The following is an 18,272-nucleotide window of genomic DNA, read 5'->3' as shown; positions in this document are numbered from 1 at the left end:
CTTTCAATGAAAGTGAACTGTTTACAGTACGCTCCAAAAATACAACAAACACCATAAAAATCCCTTAAAAAAACAATGTCTAAAATGTAGTGCACACAATATATTCCAAGTCTTCTAAAGTCATATGACTATGAAATTAAATTATTTCCAGAAAATCTTCTCCTCCACTGCAGTGCCATATATCACAAAACAAGCACGCACATGAATAGATGACGTTTTCACCAAACAATCACGTGCATCATGGAGAGAGACTCTGAGTGTGATTCACTTCCTACATGAGTCATTTCCTTCTTTGCTGAAGATCGTTATGAAAATTAAAAAGAATCTGAAGCGTAATTTTTTCGGCACTAGTGCCACCGAATGAGTGTCGTTGAGCAAGGCCCTTAACTCCAGGTTGCTCCGGGGAAAATGTCTCTGTAATAAGTGCACTGTAAGTCGCTTTGGATAAAAGCATCTGCCAAATGCGTAAATGTAAATGAGTTGATTTTATTGTGTTGGTATGGTATGCACGGGTCTCTCAGACAAACAGAGGAAATTTTTTAGTGCCACAGAGACACAGTGTTTACGGTTTTGAGAGTAACCTACAAATGGGCTACAGCTGTCTCTGCATATTAAGCTAGAATAAGAGAAAGTATTTTAACAAAGTTACACAATTCAGCTTTAAACACATTTGCACAGCAAGAAGAAACATCGCTGCTGCCACGAGAGCTGGAGAGGACAGCTGGAATAAAAATTCTGAATGTAATGCTGTAATAGTAAATTGATGTAAAAACAGGTCATATCAATGTGTAAGTGAATTCATATAGGTCCACAACAAGAACATACATGCTTATTCACTTTAAAAGATTAAATCTTTATTTAAAAAAAAAAAAAAAAACACTTTAAAATTAGATGCCAAATATCACTTAATATTATAAATTAATATAGCCTACCATTGAATAATTAAAAAGTGAGCACTTTGAATAAGAGAAGATGGTTTTCATTACTAAGGCCTATTATTCTTTCTAGCAATGACAAGAAATAACTAGACATATTTGGTGTACCAATGTGCTTTTTAAGTGAAGTGAAATGTTTGTTCATGGGCAACAAATCTGTGAATGAAGGGGTTTGAGTGGCATTCACACTTTTCAGAATTCTTTTAATTTTTTATGTATACACGGGTTAAATTATGCCCCGGTCCGGAACAGAGTTTAAAAAAATGCTTGTCAATCCATTCAATTTATTGTATTCTCAGTTTTTATCCATTTGACACATTCTGTCTTTAGCAAGTGTAGCCTACTTGTTCAAAAATATTTCAAGTTCGTTAAGCTTCGCTCTAGTCAGTTAGTTCCCGACACTGGTAGATGCAGAATACGAGAGCAAAGAGTAGCACAAAACAACATGCCACCATACAGATGTGTGTTCCGCTTCTGTATCGTGCCATTGTCCGATCTCTGTTTCATAGAAATCGCGTAATATGGAATCAACTACTCACCCGTTTCTTCGATCCACTGATATGCTGTAGCAATTTTGCTTAATTTTGTTAAAAAGCTGTAGCCTGAACATGAAGGGGTTTTGTATCCAGAATCACTCGCATCCAAGACATCAACATAGATCTATATATTTTTATTCTATATATCTGTGACTTTCGGTTCCGTTAACAGTTTTCCTGCGTGTAATTTTCTGCCAATGCGGCTGGAACACTGTCCTGAAATACTCTGACAGTGTTTCCAGCAGCACATTTCTGCAGCAGCGCTGCCCTCTACTGACTCTACAGCGTAAAACACACAGCTCTGCCAGTGTATTTGATTCCCAGTGGAACGACCTTCGAGACAGTTCTTTTAAATCTACAGTGTTAAACATACAGTGCTGCCGGTATAGTACGATCCTGAAAGAATTATTCAAACAGTTCTTTTGAATCTACGGCGCGAAACAATGCGCTTCCATTTATAGTCTGGTATACAAGTAATCTCATACTGATGTGCAAGTTATGAATGTCCAGCTCGAAATAAAATAAGAACTGTTGAAGTCTCACAAGCTTGAAATACAACATTAGGCTACATAACACAGTCTAAACTCTCTGGAACTGTTACTGTTTATTTAATGATGACCTGTGTCTCTATTAAATCAAGCAGTGCAGTTCCTGACTGATTGTTCATATGGCAATGTATAATTAAAGATACAAGTTTTGTTGTAATTGGTGGAATTTTACAAAAAAATAAACGATTTAATGAAATATGCCATAACATTTCTTGTTGATTAAGATTTGTTTATTTAAAATATAGTTAATTATGTCTCAAAGTCTGCAAACACACCTTTTACAAGAATTATATTAAATGTATTTCTGATTTGTTATATTTGCTCTGTAGAAATCTGAAGTGATCTCATCATTTGGCAACAGACAGCAGAGGGTAGTAAATAAAATAAGAATTGCATTTCTCATTTCTAAATAATTCTTTAAAAAAAACGTTAAGGAACCGGAATCGTTAAAAGAAATCCGAACCGGAATCGTGAAATTCCTTACGATTCCCAGTCCTAATGACGTTTCAAGCGCACGTGATGTGTTGCCGGTAGCTTTAGTGCATTAGCCAACCTCAGTTCAACATTTGTATCTTAATGTACATATTCGCACAGCCTGGGGTGATGGTAAGGCATTCAACTCACATTTGTAAGGTGCTGTATCCACTGAAGTTTTGCTAGCTACTATATTCTTCATTTTATACAACTATTTTGTCAGACCAGCAGCGCAACCAAGTAACTCCACCCCTTCCATTATGTACGGCAAGCCACATGCGCTGAGTGCATGAAGTGTCCAACATTCCACACTCCATTTTAACGGTTGAAAACGTGCATCATCTGGGTACTTGAAGTACACTTTTTGTTGCATTTTCAGTGTTAACATAGTACTCGCACTACTTACAATACCAAATGGTTTAGTATAGTGCAGAAGTGTGTGGTTTGGGATGCAATGAAAATGAAAACATGATGAGCATGGTGACCAGATTCCTGCTGAACGAGACAGCCCCCTCCCAGCAAAAATGAAATTGATGTATCCTTATCTAGGCGCAGGTCAATGCGAAGCAGAGTGTGCATCCGCATCTGTAATTGTTGTCACCTTGCACTTTTCGCTGGCAGCAATTTTTCACAGTGTGTTCTTGTTTTTCAAGAGTTTATCGTAAAATGCAGAGCAGTCCAGTCCAAAATTAAGACGTATGAAAAGCATTGCCTTCATGACTGTTACACTAATTCGAGATTTACCATGCTGCGTTCATTAAGTAGAACATGCGCTCCACAGATGTCCCAGGCAGGCATAAAACAAACTCCACGACCTTGGCTAAGACTCCAAAGTTGATGGTCTTGCTCTCCAGCTCACGAAAAACATCTGTCCATCTCTCAGACATGGCCGTCTTGTTCATGTTCCACTCAGTGATGCGAAGAGTGACAATGTTTTTCGCGCAAGCCCACTCATCAAAGAGCGTGGTTTCGTCAATCAAACTGTGAGCAGGGATTCTAGAGTAGAAGTGTTTGAGGCAGCTCTGAATGTCTTTCCACTCTGGAATGTTTCTCAATAGGGCCCACTCAAGTTTTCCTGTGTTCTCCAATGAGCGGCTGCAATTTTGGAGGTAATCCACCGATGCTGAATAAAAGTTTCTCACTGCACAAAAGAAATGCACGGTTAAAAGTGTCTGTTTGGTTGAGTGCGAAGCCAATCCAAAGATTAGTGCAAGGATCACTGAAAATGTCTTGTAAATTTTGGGCATTTTTCTTGAAAGAAAGTATGCACGCAGACCACTGAAAATGTGTAGTATTGTTTCAAGAGCTACACCAAGACAGAGGAAACGTGTGTTGCCATGCTGCAGTAATTTCTCATAGTACAGCTGTACAAAAGCAAGTGCGTTGCATATGACGGCTTCAGATTTGGTGCGGGCAGAATCAACCCAGCTAGAAATTTTTTGTTCTAAAGATATTCTGAGAACATAACCATTCAGTGTTCTAGTAATGTTTTCAGCGGCAAGTTTTCTTTTTGTTCCTAGAATGTTCTCCTAAAGGTTAGGATGTGTATGTGCTAATTTAGTATCCACATTGGGACATCCACAACAAAATAAGTACTTCAGATGTTGAAAAAAATTATACAGATAATAATAAATAAAAGAATAACGTCACACACAAGTGATCATCAATCATTTGATTACAGCTTAATTTTCAGTTTAATCCAATTCAAAGTACTTACATACCCATGACTTATTTCCAACTATCCGTGGTTTTCTTGGCTACAACTTCCACAGTTATAATGAAAAATTCTGTTACAGTTAAGTGGGATACATTTTAGTAAGGGTTTTGATGTGTAGATGTGTAAAGTCTTATAACTGATGCTAGTGCTGGGCAGGTGTTTCTCTTTCCCTCATTAGTGCTGTTCAGAATGTCGGCGTTGTCAAGACGTTTCACATGATGGTTGAACTGCTCCATGGTACTTTTAAATAGCAAACTCTCATGTAAAATTCAAATGGGTCGCATGCGCAACAAAATCGATGGAAGCCCGAATTAATCGTGCATGTGAGCCGCTCTGCATTTGTCATGAGAGCTCGCATTTTAAGGAGCGCCCGGTTGACGTGCTCGCACTGATCCTGTCACTGGTCTGGAGCTCACGTTTAGCGGGAAACCCAGTTGACGTGTGCACACGGATAGCAGAGCGCAATTTGGCATCAAAGACCCTGCGCACATCCATGTCCCACATGAAAAGCATATTTAGCGCTCAAAGTGAAATGAATGTAATAATGTTGCTTCATTGCCTGACGGAAATGCATACGGACGTGGCTGACATGAGAGTATTAAAATGAAGGTACATCTTAAAAAAAAAAAAACTATATAGATATTTACGCATTGTATTGATAACATTGGATCGTTGGTTATTGGATCGATGCATCGATCCAGATCGATGATTTGTTACACCCCTACATACAGGCCTGTTTTGGGAACCAAAATGGCGATAAAAAGAAATTTAAGGTGTAAGGAGAGCTACAGTACATCCCATATGCTGATTAATGTGCTGTCGTAATGTCAGCTACAGGTAGGTACTGCTTTAATGCTCCGTGTCCACTTCTTGTCTTGTAAAATGTGCAACACTTGCTCGATGAGCATTGTTTTGCTGACTGTGCCTCCAGACTATTGTGGAATTTTGCTAATGTTAGGTCATGAGAGCTAGCATAGCTCGTTCAAAGATGTTGGGGTGATTACAGTACTGATAGGAGGTAAGTCAATACAACAGAATTTCATATTCATTTACATAAAGTTAAATAATGTTCAACTTTTCTCACCGTATGGCCAACTAAATGAATGAGATCCGTCGAGTTTGTTTTTGAACATAATTAAGTGTCCCCAGAGAGTCTAGAGACCCACAACATATGAGAAAAAACCATCCCCTCAAACACAAGAGTCTTCATGCACTCCCAGCATCTGAGAAACTGAAGTGGATTACTTTTATTTTTGATGGCCGTGTCCCCACAACAATAGGAAAATCCCTATATTTCAGCTCAGTTTCATTTAGAGCTACAGACATTAAAATAGCCCATTTGGAACAGAGCTAAAACCAGGGGTTATAAAAGCATGGTAGAACAACGATTTGTGAGGTATTTTGAGCTGAAACTTGACAGACAAATTCTGGCAATACCTGAGACTTAATTTAACTAGTTAAAAATGGGCATAATACATCCCCTTTAATTCAGGTGGTAGTCTATTCTGATACATATTTCATGCCTGTCACAATGAGCTACCTTACTGTTAACCACATGTATATACGTGTAACAGTCCATTCTGATATAAGCTGAGCTACTATACCATGATTTTTAATAGGGTATCTCACAGGATGAGCTGCTGCTCATCTTAGGCTCATAGCACAAAATGTCAGAATACCAGTCCTTTTCATGTAGGCTACTGTGGACCAGCACAGTTACGCCTGACCTTTGCAAATTTCTGAGGAAAACAATGTTTTACCAATTCAACAAACATAGACACTAGGGCTGGGACGATTCATCGACGTATTCGACGTCATCGATTACAGAAATACGTCGATTTGCATAACATGCGTCGGCGCATCGCAATGGAGTAATTAAAATGGCAGTGCCCGGTTTAATCATGGATTCTCCTGAAGAACAAGCTGCAGCTAAAAAAAACCTCTCCTACAGTCATCTAAATAATGGGAGTATTTTAGCCAGAGACCCAACAATGTGGTGCTGTGTGCTATGCAAATTGGAAATGGCTTATCACAGCAGTACAACCGCCATGTACGAAAACTTGAAGCGAAAGCATCCCGGAGCGCTTTGTCAAGACGGCAGCAAGGCAGCACTGTAAGTCCCCACCCAAGCATGACATATTAGTATTACAACATGTGTTTCTGTTAGTAGTAGTCACTTTAAATTGATTTTCTAAATGTTTCCTCATCGCCCCCATGTTAAAAGTTATTTCTGCACCGCTGCTAACGTAGGGTGACCATACGTCCTCTTTTTCCCGGACATGTCCTCTTTTTCGGACCTTAAAAAGCGTCTGGCCGGGATTTCTAAATTTGCGAAAATGTCTGGGATTCTGCTTTAGTTGCATTATGATGTGCATCTGGTCTAATACTTAATTGTGTGTGCGCACATATTTGCATTGCTTTAACCCCTCTTTGTAAATCCTGCCTTCTCGCACACCAATTGGTCGATTATAAGAGGCTTGCAGCAACTATTGGCCAAATTCCTGCCTGTCAATCTCTCCGTGAATGTGCGAAGCGCTGTTGTGTTCGGCATCAAACAGTTGCTTGACAGTTGCAGCAAATGACAGCTGAGTGGAAACAATGCCAAAACGGAAATGCAAATTTATAGAAGATATGCAAAATAATTCCCATGCTTTCGTCCAGGTCGAGATCCGTGGGAAGCAGAATGTATGACATGTAAAGCTGGCACTTATGTGTCAGTTGCTAATAAAGGTGCACGTGATTTAGAAGCACACATTAGCTCTGCGAAGTATAAAGGGTCAGCAAAAGGTGAAAGTTCATCAGGTAAATTAATGGACTACTTTTTGCGACCAGGTAAAATTGTTATCACATTGCTTCATTTTCCATGGCCATTCAAAATAATAGTAAATGAAGGTACACTCATGGCATCAAATATTTTATTTTAGTACATGGACATTCAAAAGAATATTGGAAATGTTTATTTATATATATATATATATATATATATATATATATATATATATATATATATATATGTTATGCTAATAGAGTGTCTTTTTCACTGTATTAAAGTTTGCATTCATAGTAACACTTTTTTGTTGCAGAATAATGCCCTGCAGTGCACAGTTTGTTTCTTGTGCATTTGTTTGTGTTTAAGAGAAGATGATTTAATAAAATATTGAAATATTAATGAGACAAGTTTTGTATATTTATTTTGGATTAATTAATTGATATATTAACCAAGTACTAATTATTTAAAAAAAACCTTTAGAATAATCGGCAAATTAGTTGTTAGATTAATCGACTAATCGGAAAAAGAATCGTTAGATTAATCGATAAAAATATAATCGTTAGGTGCAGCCCTAATAGACACAAAGATTTTACACAGACATCAAACACTTTGTGGTTACTCAGTACCATTTACTTACAAGAAGGCACAAACAAATGGCAGTATGAGTAACATTCATGTGAAGTGAATCATGTTAAGTTGATCATAATAATAATGGGCAAAACTATATGACACAACATCCCTGGATAAGTGCATTTTATAGGTGTCACAAGAAGAAGATGCAGTATATGATCTAATTTGTCTGCATTCACAATAAATCACTAATGAGCATAAAAATATCAGATAGTTGTCCGACTGCAAAATGAACTTTTCTTCACGGCCCTTTCTTCTGAGGCCGAGAGATCACAGAATTCAAAATGCAAGACTTTTCCAAGACCAATGATTTTCATACCTTTTCAAATCTTCAATTTCAAATATGATTTTCGAGACTTTTTTAAGACCCGCATAACCCTTGAATGGTGAATGTAAGTAACTTAGCAGGACAATAAGCATGCGCAGACCCAGTACTGAGAAAGAAATTCAAAAAGTCAGAGCGGGAATTTTTTGTTTTGTTTTTGGTAACGTTATTGAATAAAGGTAAACTACATATTGTGACCATCTGTATCACGCGAGCAAAATGCAGTATAATTTCCAACAATTAGGCCTACTTTTGCCATCATTTTGTATGCACAAGTGACTAGTAAATTAGCATTAACAAACACATCACCCTAAACTAATCCTTTTTGCCCGGTCTCTCAGCACTTACTGAAAATTAACACCCCTCAGTCGCTGTCTCTTGTCACCATTGTGTAACTGCTAAGATTACCTTTTCCCAGGCTAACTTCCCGTACACATCAGGTAAATGATAATGATAATAGCAGAAGGACAACATTAATAACATTAGTTATAACGTTAAACAAAATAAGGAAGACGGGCCTAGTACTAACTAATGAAAATAATAACTGCTAATAAATTTGCGTCATTTCTGAATGTTTACCTATATTAATTTAAAATGCGGTTAGTTACATCATTAGCTTACCTTCATGTATCACAAGCAGCAGAAAGCCTGGTCTGGCGCGGTAAACTGGGGATAAATTAACGGTTTCAAGCGTGTCCTTTTGACTGACATATTGAAACCAATGGCAGCTTGAAATTGTGCTCCACAATACTTCCTCCTCAAGGCCATTACAAGCTGACCCAAAGTCAGATACATATTCCATCTTAATTTCACCTCAAGTTTCTATTTATAGAAAATTGAGGTGAAATATATATATACACTATATTTCCAAAAGTATTCGCTCACCCATCCAAATAATTGAATTCAGGTGTTCCAATCACTTCCATGGCCACAGGTGTATAAAATGAAGCACCTAGGCATGCAGACTGCTTCTACAAACATTTGTGAAAGAATGGGCCGCTCTCAGGAGCTCAGTGAATTCCAGTGTGGTACTGTGATAGGATGCCACCTGTGCAACAAGTCCAGTCGTGAAATTTCCTCGCTACTAAATATTCCACAGTCAACTGTCAGTGGTATTATAACAATGTGGAAGTGATTGGGAATGACAGCAACTCAGCCACGAAGTGGTAGGCCACGTAAAATGACAGAGCGGGGTCAGCGGATGCTGAGGCACAGAGGTCGCCAACTTCAATCGCTACAGACCTCCAAAGTTCATGTGGCCTTCAGATTAGCTCAAGAACAGTGCGTAGAGAGCTTCATGGAATGGGTTTCCATGGCCGAGCAGCTGCATCCAAGTCATACATCACCAAGTGCAATGCAAAGCGTCGGATGCAGTGGTGTAAAGCACGCCGTCACTGGACTCTAGAGCAGTGGAGACGCGTTCTCTGGAGTGACGAATTACGCTTCTCCATCTGGCAATCTGATGGACGAGTCTGGGTTTGGCGGTTGCCAGGAGAACGGTACTTGTCTGACTGCATTGTGCCAACTGTGAAGTTTGGTGGAGGGGGGATTATGGTGTGGGGTTGTTTTTCAGGAGCTGGGCTTGGCCCCTTAGTTCCAGTGAAAGGAACTCTGAATGCTTCAGCATACCAAGAGATTTTGGACAATTCCATGCTCCCAACTTTGTGGGAACAGTTTGGGGATGGCCCCTTCCTGTTCCAACATGACTGCGCACCAGTGCACAAGCAAGGTCCATAAAGACATGGATGAGCGAGTTTGGTGTGGAAGAACTTGACTGGCCTGCACAGAGTCCTGACCTCAACCCGATAGAGCACCTTTGGGATGAATTAGAGCGAAGACTGCGAGCCAGGCCTTCTTGTCCAAAATCAGTGTCTGACCTCACAAATGCGCTTCTGGAAGAATGGTCAAAATTTCCCATAAACACACTCCTAAACCTTGTGGAAAGCCTTCCCAGAAGAGTTGAAGCTGTTATAGCTGCAAAGGGTGGGCCGACGTCATATTAAACCCTATGGATTAAGAATGGGATGTCACTTAAGTTCATATGCGTCTAAAGGCAGATGAGCGAATACTTTTGGCAATATAGTGTATATATATATACACACACAGTATATATAACTCAATGGTATAGTCCTGAGAAAAAAGTGGTTATTCTACAAATGTGAGCCAGCTGGTGGACCTGATTCCCAACATACACCACACAGAAAGTGCTTAAAGAGCAGCTGGACTATAGCAGCAAATGAATTAAAATGTTCTGTTGAATTACAATTAATTAAAATACAAGATATACAAGATAATTAAAATTCTAATTTCAAATTAGTCCACTAAAATTATTAAACCCTTCAAAATATTAAAATTGTGCCCTCCAATTGCTCAAATGACTCAACTACATTGTGTCTACAAATCAACATGGATCATCTGAATAGAGTTTGGCATATTATTCTCTCCTGCCATCACGCCAAAACTATATTGCCTTTTGGTCTACTTATCAGTATATTTCAGTCAGAATACAACTTAACACGTGACTTAACACGGCGACTTAATTACTACAGATCTGTAGATCTGTTAATTAACGGGTCTGTGGATGATGCAGGCAACATGGGACTGCATTACATCCTGCAACATCTGGACAAACCAGGGACTTATGCAAGGATCCTTTTTGTGGACTTCTGTCCCTATCTGTCAGTGTATTATCAAATTTCTGACAGACAGCAGTCAGTAAGGCTGGGAAAATTCACTTCCAACACCTGCACTATCAGCAGAGGCACACCCCAGTGATGTGTGCTCTCCCCACTACTCTTCTCCCTGTATACCAATGACTGCACCGCCAAGGACCCTCCTGTCAAACTCCTGAAGTTTGCAGATGACACCACTGTCATCGGCCTCATCTGAGATGACGATGAGTCTGCATACAGAAGGGAGGTTGAACAGCTGGCTCACTGGTGTAGTCAAAACTAGATGATTGTGGACTTTAGGAGAAACACCTCAACATTGACCCCGCTCACCATTCTGAACAGTACTGTGCCGGCAGTGGAGTCATTCAGGTTCCTGGGCACTACCATCTCACAGGACCTGAAGTGGGAAACCCACATAGACTCTATTGCAAAAAAGGCCCAGCAGAGGTTGTACTTCCTCCGACAGCTTAAGAAGTTCAACCTGCCACAGGTGCTGCTGATACAGTTCTACTCAGCAGTCATTGAGTCTGTCCTCTGCACTTCAATAACTGTCTGGTTTGGTTCAGGTATGAAATCAGACATCAGAAGACTACAAAGGACAGTTCGGACTGCTGAGAGTTGGGGTTCTCCTGGCCACCCTCCAAGAACTTTACACCTCCAGAGTGAGAAAAAGGGCTGCAAAAATCACTCTGGACCCCACTCACCCAGCCCACTATTTCTTTGAACTGTTGCCTTCTGGCCGGCGCTACAGAGCTCTGAGCACCAGAACAGCCAGACACAAGAACAGCTTCCTAAAGCAGTCTTCCACTTGAACAATTAACTGCCAACAGGGACTTGTTGTGCAATATATCCATTTGTCTATGTATATAATTCATATACATATTTATTCACTTATCTATCTCTGCACATTCATTTCACTTCCATTTGCACATAACTGTATATCTGTACAGTATATTATATCTGTCATTCTGTCTATTGTGTATTTGTATATATTTTTTTAATGTTGCAGGCAAAATGTTATATCCTTGTTTATAAAAAATGTTCTGTCATCTCAGGTGCCAATAACATCCTTTAAATGTTTTCTGAATGTTGCAGTGAGAATGTTCTTCCTTTGTTATTATGAAACATTGTGCCAATGTTTTATAAAAGAACATTGTATAATCTTTTACCTCAACAATGTCCCCAAAACATCCTCAGAATGTTGAGGGCAAAATGTTATACCTTTGTTAACACATCATATTACATGAACGTTTTATAAAAAACATTCTGTCATCTCAGCCTCAATAACATCCTCAAAACATTTTACAAATGTTGCAGTGAGAATGTTCTTCCTTTGTTATTATGAAACATTGTGCCAATGTTTTATAAAAGAACATTGTATAATCTTTTACCTCAACAACATCCCCAAAACATCCTCAAAATGTTGAGGGCAAAATGTCTACCTTTGTTAACACATCACATTACAGGAACGTTTTATAAAAAAAACATTGTCATCTCAGCCTCAATAACATCCTTGTAAGGGGGAAGTCACCCACTGGCCCAAGGACAGTATCCAATGGCGTGGCTGAAGGTCTCTTGCGTGTTCTGTCTTATCGTGCGCGACATAAATAATACTTTGATTATTTGATTTGAGTTCCATGTTTTTTATTAATCTTATCATTAATTCTTTTCTTTATTTCATCTGACTCCAATTATGAAAAACCTCGCTGATGTATCTATGCTCTGAATTTTAGTAATTCTCTCTTCTAGACTGCATTTGTTACTTCAGTGTTATTTGGGTCCTGTGCTGGTCAGACACAGGTCCTTTTAACTACAAATTCATCAGTTTCAGATATTAGTAAGTTTTAGACTAAGTCCATATAGGTTCTCGGCTTTATCCGTTTAGTTTTATTTGGCTAAGTTCTATGATAGATTCTCGGTTTACCGTTTAGCCCCAGTCAATTAAGTCCTGTTTTACAGGTTCTCGGTCCTACATTTAGTATTCCCATTTAATTCTACTTGGCTAAGTTCTATAATAGATTCTCGGTTCACCGTTTAACCCCAGTCAATTAAGTCCTGTTTTACAGGTTCTCGGTCCTACATTTAGTACTCCCATTTAATTCTACTTGGCTAAGTTATATTATAGATTCTCGGTTTACCGTTTAACCCCAGTCAATTAAGTCCTGTTTTACAGGTTCTCGGTCCTACATTGAGTATTCCCATTTAATTCTACTTGGCTAAGTTCTATAATAGATTCTCGGTTTACCGTTTAACCCCAGTCAATTAAGTCCTGTTTTACAGGTTCTCGGTCCTACTTTGAGTATTCCCATTTAATTCTGCTTGGCTTTACCATTTAGCCTCTTACATACTTAACTAATGGGTTACTTCTGAAGTAGCTTAATTAAGCCAACTCTGACCATAGATTTGTAGTTAACAAGAAATATACTAGAAAACAGTCCTTCAGAATGAATCATAATAACAATTTATTTACCAGGTAATAGTAATACATTCAAACAATCCAATTAAAATAATAAATCAAACTCAAAGCTATCAGTGAACCAAACATAATAATATATTTAAAGTTGTATTCCATTCAAACATTTACCAAACATAAGAAATACAAATTGCAATTACCTGGTAGTGAAAAAACTACATGCAAATGACGAAGCATGGGAGATCTGATTTGCAGATTCCCCACTGAGAGACTCTCTCTGCCATGCTTCCTTAAGTACCAAACGATTCCATTGTTATTTCAGATGTGTGTGTTTGATGTTATTTAGGATTTGGTTAACAATTTAGGGAGTTGTAGTCAACCTTTGATTGAGTAGGTTGTTTGATGTTTACAAAGAATACACCTAATCTGCATACAGCATCTGGTCTCTGTGTGAGACTTGGGAGGGGCATGCCCCGGACAGAATACCGTATTTTATTAAGTTCTTAAATCTTACTTGTGATTTGACTTTGCTGAAAAGGAATGAGACCGTTTTACCAGTTACACTGAGACCTCTTGAATGATACCAAACATACTGTATATGATCAAAAACCTTTTACATTACAGAACAGGATAAGTCATAACTTAGTTTTTAGTGTCCTTAAAGTAACCTAAGGTGAGAGAGAGAGAGAGCAGATGTGAGGGTGATTTGCGTTTTATGGTCCCCAACCAATGGGGTGTGTTTTCTCAGGTGGAGATGCTCCTCTGTGTGAGAGTTTTATGATGTTGGATCTCGCAGAGTTCTTTGACTTTCCCGGAAGTAATGCAGATAATCTTTGTGACAGTCTTACATCCTCAAAACATTTTACGAATGTTGCAGTGAGAATGTTCCTCCTTTGATATCATGTAACCTTATGGGAACATTATTTGAAATGAGAAAACATCCTTAAAACATTAGATTAAAATGTTTTCTTTAAAACATTAATAGAACTTGTGGGTAATGTTAGCCAATATTGTGGGAACATTCCTGCTAGCTGGGAAATTTCGGATCATACAATTTCTTGATCAATTTTGCAGTGCAGTCAGCCGACTGAAAACTATGGCCATGCACAACAGAATGATAAGCAAAGAGTCCTTCATGTGTGTGCACCTTGTCCGATTCTAAACTTTGCTTCACAAAAAAAAATCGCTAACACTTGGTGTGGCACACTTTTAGCGAGCTCCACAAATCACAAATCTCACACCTCACTTTTACTAGGCTCTGTCTGTGACTCCTTTTTTAGAAATGTAAACTCTTTTTGAAGATCCTCATTAAATGCACGTGCATGCTTCCTTGACATTTTTCCAGCTGCAATTTCATCTGTGTGCTCTTTCAAACTGCGTCTTCGTTCACTAACTGGACGTCTATTGATAGGGGATTGTGATTGGATGGTTTAATCCAATCATGTACTTCAAATAACACAGTGTGATTTTATTGGTTTTATCCTTGGCTACCTTTGATTAGAATACACACGTGACTGAGAAAGCCGCATAGGCGATAGATACATTTTAGGAGAGGGGAAATACTGGACAAAACACTATTTTTTCAGAATAAGTCGGGACACTTGAAAAAGTGCTTAAATACGGGACTCTCCCGGGAAAAACGGGATGTCTGGCCACCCTACTCCACACTATCTAAGTCTCCGCGGTAATGCTCTCAGCAAGCCACGTGATAAAATGCACTAGCTTACTGTCTCAAAAGCGGACATCTGAGGTTTGTCCTCCATCACCCGGATTGAGGTGAATAACTGCTCTAACATGAGGAAATAGATAGCATTGGGAATTGGGCATGCCAAATTGGGGAGAAAAGTGGATTAAATAAATAAAAAAAAACCTGCCTAAAAAAGTTTCAATTACATTCCTATGTCATTGTAATGTATGGTCATCAGTCACTTTTTATTCATAATTCATTAAGCCTTTTCTTGTTGACCGAGATTGGCGAACTGAACGAACGACATGCAGCTCCTCCACTCATTCAGCCAGTCAGCTGACCTTGTTCATGGTGTCTGATTAATTTATGTAGTTTGCGAACGAGTTTACCAGTACATTCATTTCTGACATTAACAAAATGAATGACTGGTTCAGTGAAGGGGTGTATTCGTTTAGTGGGTCAAACCAATGATATGCTCCTTCACAGCCTGCTCTCAAATCACATTGGCTCACGCTAAACTAAATTTTTAAAAGCAATTTAAAAATTTAACTTGCTTAAATGACTGCTGTCCTGTTGCTCTGATCCCCATCATCAGCAAATGCTTTGAGAGACTAATCAGAGATTACATCTGCTCTGTGCTGCCTCCATCACTAGACCCATTGCAGTTTGCTTACCGCAACAACCGCTCCACTGGTGATGCCATTGCATCTACAATACACACTGCTCTCTCCCACCTGGAAAAAAAGAACACTTATGTGAGAATGTTGTTTGTAGACTACAGCTCAGCATTCAACACCATAGTGCCCTCCAAGCTTGATGAGAAACTCCGGGCTCTGGGCTTAAACAGCTCGCTGTGCAGCGGGATCCTGGACTTCCTGTCAAGCAGACACCAGGTGGTTAGAATAGGCAGCAACATCTCCTCATCACTGACCCTCAACACTGGAGCCCCGCAGGGCTGTGTTCTCAGCCCACTCCTGTATTCCCTGTAAACACATGACTGCGTGGCAACACACAGCTCCAATGCCATCATTAAGTTTGCCGATGATACGACGGTGGTAGGTCTGATCACTGACAATGATGAAACAGCCTACAGAGAGGAGGTGCACACTCTGACACACTGGTGTCAGGAGTACAACCTCTCCCTCAACGTCAGTAAGACAAAGGAGCTTGTGGTGGACTTCAGGAGAAGAGATAGGGAACACAGTCCCATCACCATTAATGGAGCACCAGTGGAGAGAGTCAGCAGCTTCAAGTTCCTGGGTGTTCACATCACTGAGGAACTCACATGGTCCATCCACACTGAAGCCGTTGTGAAGAAGGCTCATCAGCACCTCTTCTTTCTGAGACGGCTGAGGAAGTTTGGAATGAACTGCCACATCCTCACACGGTTCTACACCTGCACTGTAGAGAGCATCCTGACTGGCTGCATCTCTGCCTGGTACAGCAATAGCACCGCCCACAACCGCAAAGCACTGTAAAGGGTGGTGCGAACTGCCATACACATCATCGGAGGTGAGCTTCCCTCCCTCCAGGACATATATACCAGGCGGTGTGTGAAAAAAGCTCGGAGGATCATCAGACACTCCAGCCACCCGGGCCGTGGGCTGTTCTCACTGCTACCATCAGGCAGGTGGTATCGCAGCATCAGGACCCGCACCAGCCAATTTCATGATAGCTTCTTCCCCCAAGCAATCAGACTTTTGAACTCTTGATCTCCCACGATCAAAATACATCAGCACTGCACTTTATAATTCTTACTTTTATATCTCACACCGGACTGTCATAAATTATATTATTATTATATTATATTCTCTCTTAACAACACACTGGCAACTTACTATCAACAGACAACCTGAATGTCAATACAGTACAATACAACCTACTGTACATTTTATACATACTATATATACTTTTTTATTGTATAATGTGTATTCTATATTGTGTGTATTGTATATTGTACATTGTATGTTATTATTTGTATATTGTGTTATGTGTAATTATGTGTATATTAGATTTTAAATTGTGTTGTAAATCTGATGTTTATTGTAAATTGGTATATGTCCCATCACTGTCACGACTACTATGTTGCTCGGAACTGCACCCAAGAATTTCACACACTATTGCACTTGTGTATATGGTTGTGTGACAATAAAAGTGATTTGATTTGATTTTGACAATACTTACACAATACTTAAATTTTTGCTAAAATGTTTGTGGCCTGTACATATCACTGCAGTATTCGGGTGCACGAGCGCCACAACAACTGACTTTAACACACATCACAATTAAAACGGCAGATTATCAGTTCATAAACACTTACCATGGGGGGGGGATCCATGTTTAATTTACAGTAAAAACTTGCAGCTGTGCTTTCCAGACATTCATGTTTAAGGCATTATGTGTTCTCATTTTGGTAATGTAAAATAATGCAAGACACATTAACTAAATAACTTAAAATGCAACATTAAACGCCCCAATGTACTGATATCAAAAATAAGAAAAAAATTATATTTCAATACAATATAATGAAATGTGATGGTCATGCAGGGACTTTTGGGAATGCCCAACTATTGTTTTTCTCTAATTTTAAACTTTATCGTAAAATTATATGTATTATTAAACATATATTTTCATTGTTAACTATAAGGTAAATCATACTTATAAAAAATCATTTAGTGCTTTTTTGTTAAGTTTTGTTAATTTTGTTGTTGTTATTATTGTTGTTGTTTTTTACACTTTATTACAGTTTGAGTAAATGACAATTAAAATTTTTGTGTGAACTATTCCTTGAATCTTTTGTTGTCAAAACAATCCTGAATTTGAATGTGTTGAAATGCATCTACACAGATGGAAGATATTTTAAAAGTCTCTTATGTTTCAGAATTTCTGGCAGTCTGAGTCTAATGCAGTTTGTGCTTTCTGTGATAGACAGCAGAAGAGGTAGAAAATTCCAAACCTGTTGTGTGATGTTTGTATAATTTGCTCTTCAATCTATTTGATTGGGCTGTTTGGTTAGGGCATTATGGTGTTTGACCCTCACTTGTCTGGCTATGTTCAGAATCAAATACTAGATTATTATACTGAATATGCAATATTCACTGTACAATGTTGGGCAACTAAATTTAGCGATGTTACTAACTTTCTTGAATAGCATGACAGAAGTTCAGCTATTTAAAAAAATAATGTTGCTTTAAGCTACTTTACATAAAAGTAGCACTGTATCATCACAAAATACACATTTGTCACACTGTACTTGGCACATATATTACGAACACAGCAATGGAGCCAAGGGAGCAATCAAACACACTCGCCTAATAATTCAGTATAAATTCATAAGTTTGATTTAAAGGTAAGCAATTTTAGCCGTTCTGGACATTCCAACAGACTAGCTGTTGATTAAGGCTCACCCCCTCTTTCCAAAACCCTGCACCCCAAAGAGATGCGTGCACACACAAACACAATAGAGACCATTGTGTTGGAGCAGATGGAGGGTGATGGGTCTCCCGTGTATTTTGCCTTTTAACCCTGAGCGTTTTGCGGGAGCTGGACACTGTACCGGCGTACT

General features: G+C 39.0%; 1 pseudogene; it reads left to right on the top strand.

Annotated features, from left to right (window-relative positions):
- LOC127434202 (synaptonemal complex protein 2-like) overlaps nt 1-18,272 on the top strand; it is an 88,465-nt pseudogene that overhangs the window by 66,471 nt on the left and 3,722 nt on the right.

This window comes from Myxocyprinus asiaticus, chromosome 44 (genome assembly GCF_019703515.2).
Source record: "Myxocyprinus asiaticus isolate MX2 ecotype Aquarium Trade chromosome 44, UBuf_Myxa_2, whole genome shotgun sequence".
Classification (NCBI taxonomy): Eukaryota; Metazoa; Chordata; class Actinopteri; order Cypriniformes; family Catostomidae; genus Myxocyprinus; species Myxocyprinus asiaticus.
This window is presented reverse-complemented; position numbering and strand designations above follow the sequence as displayed.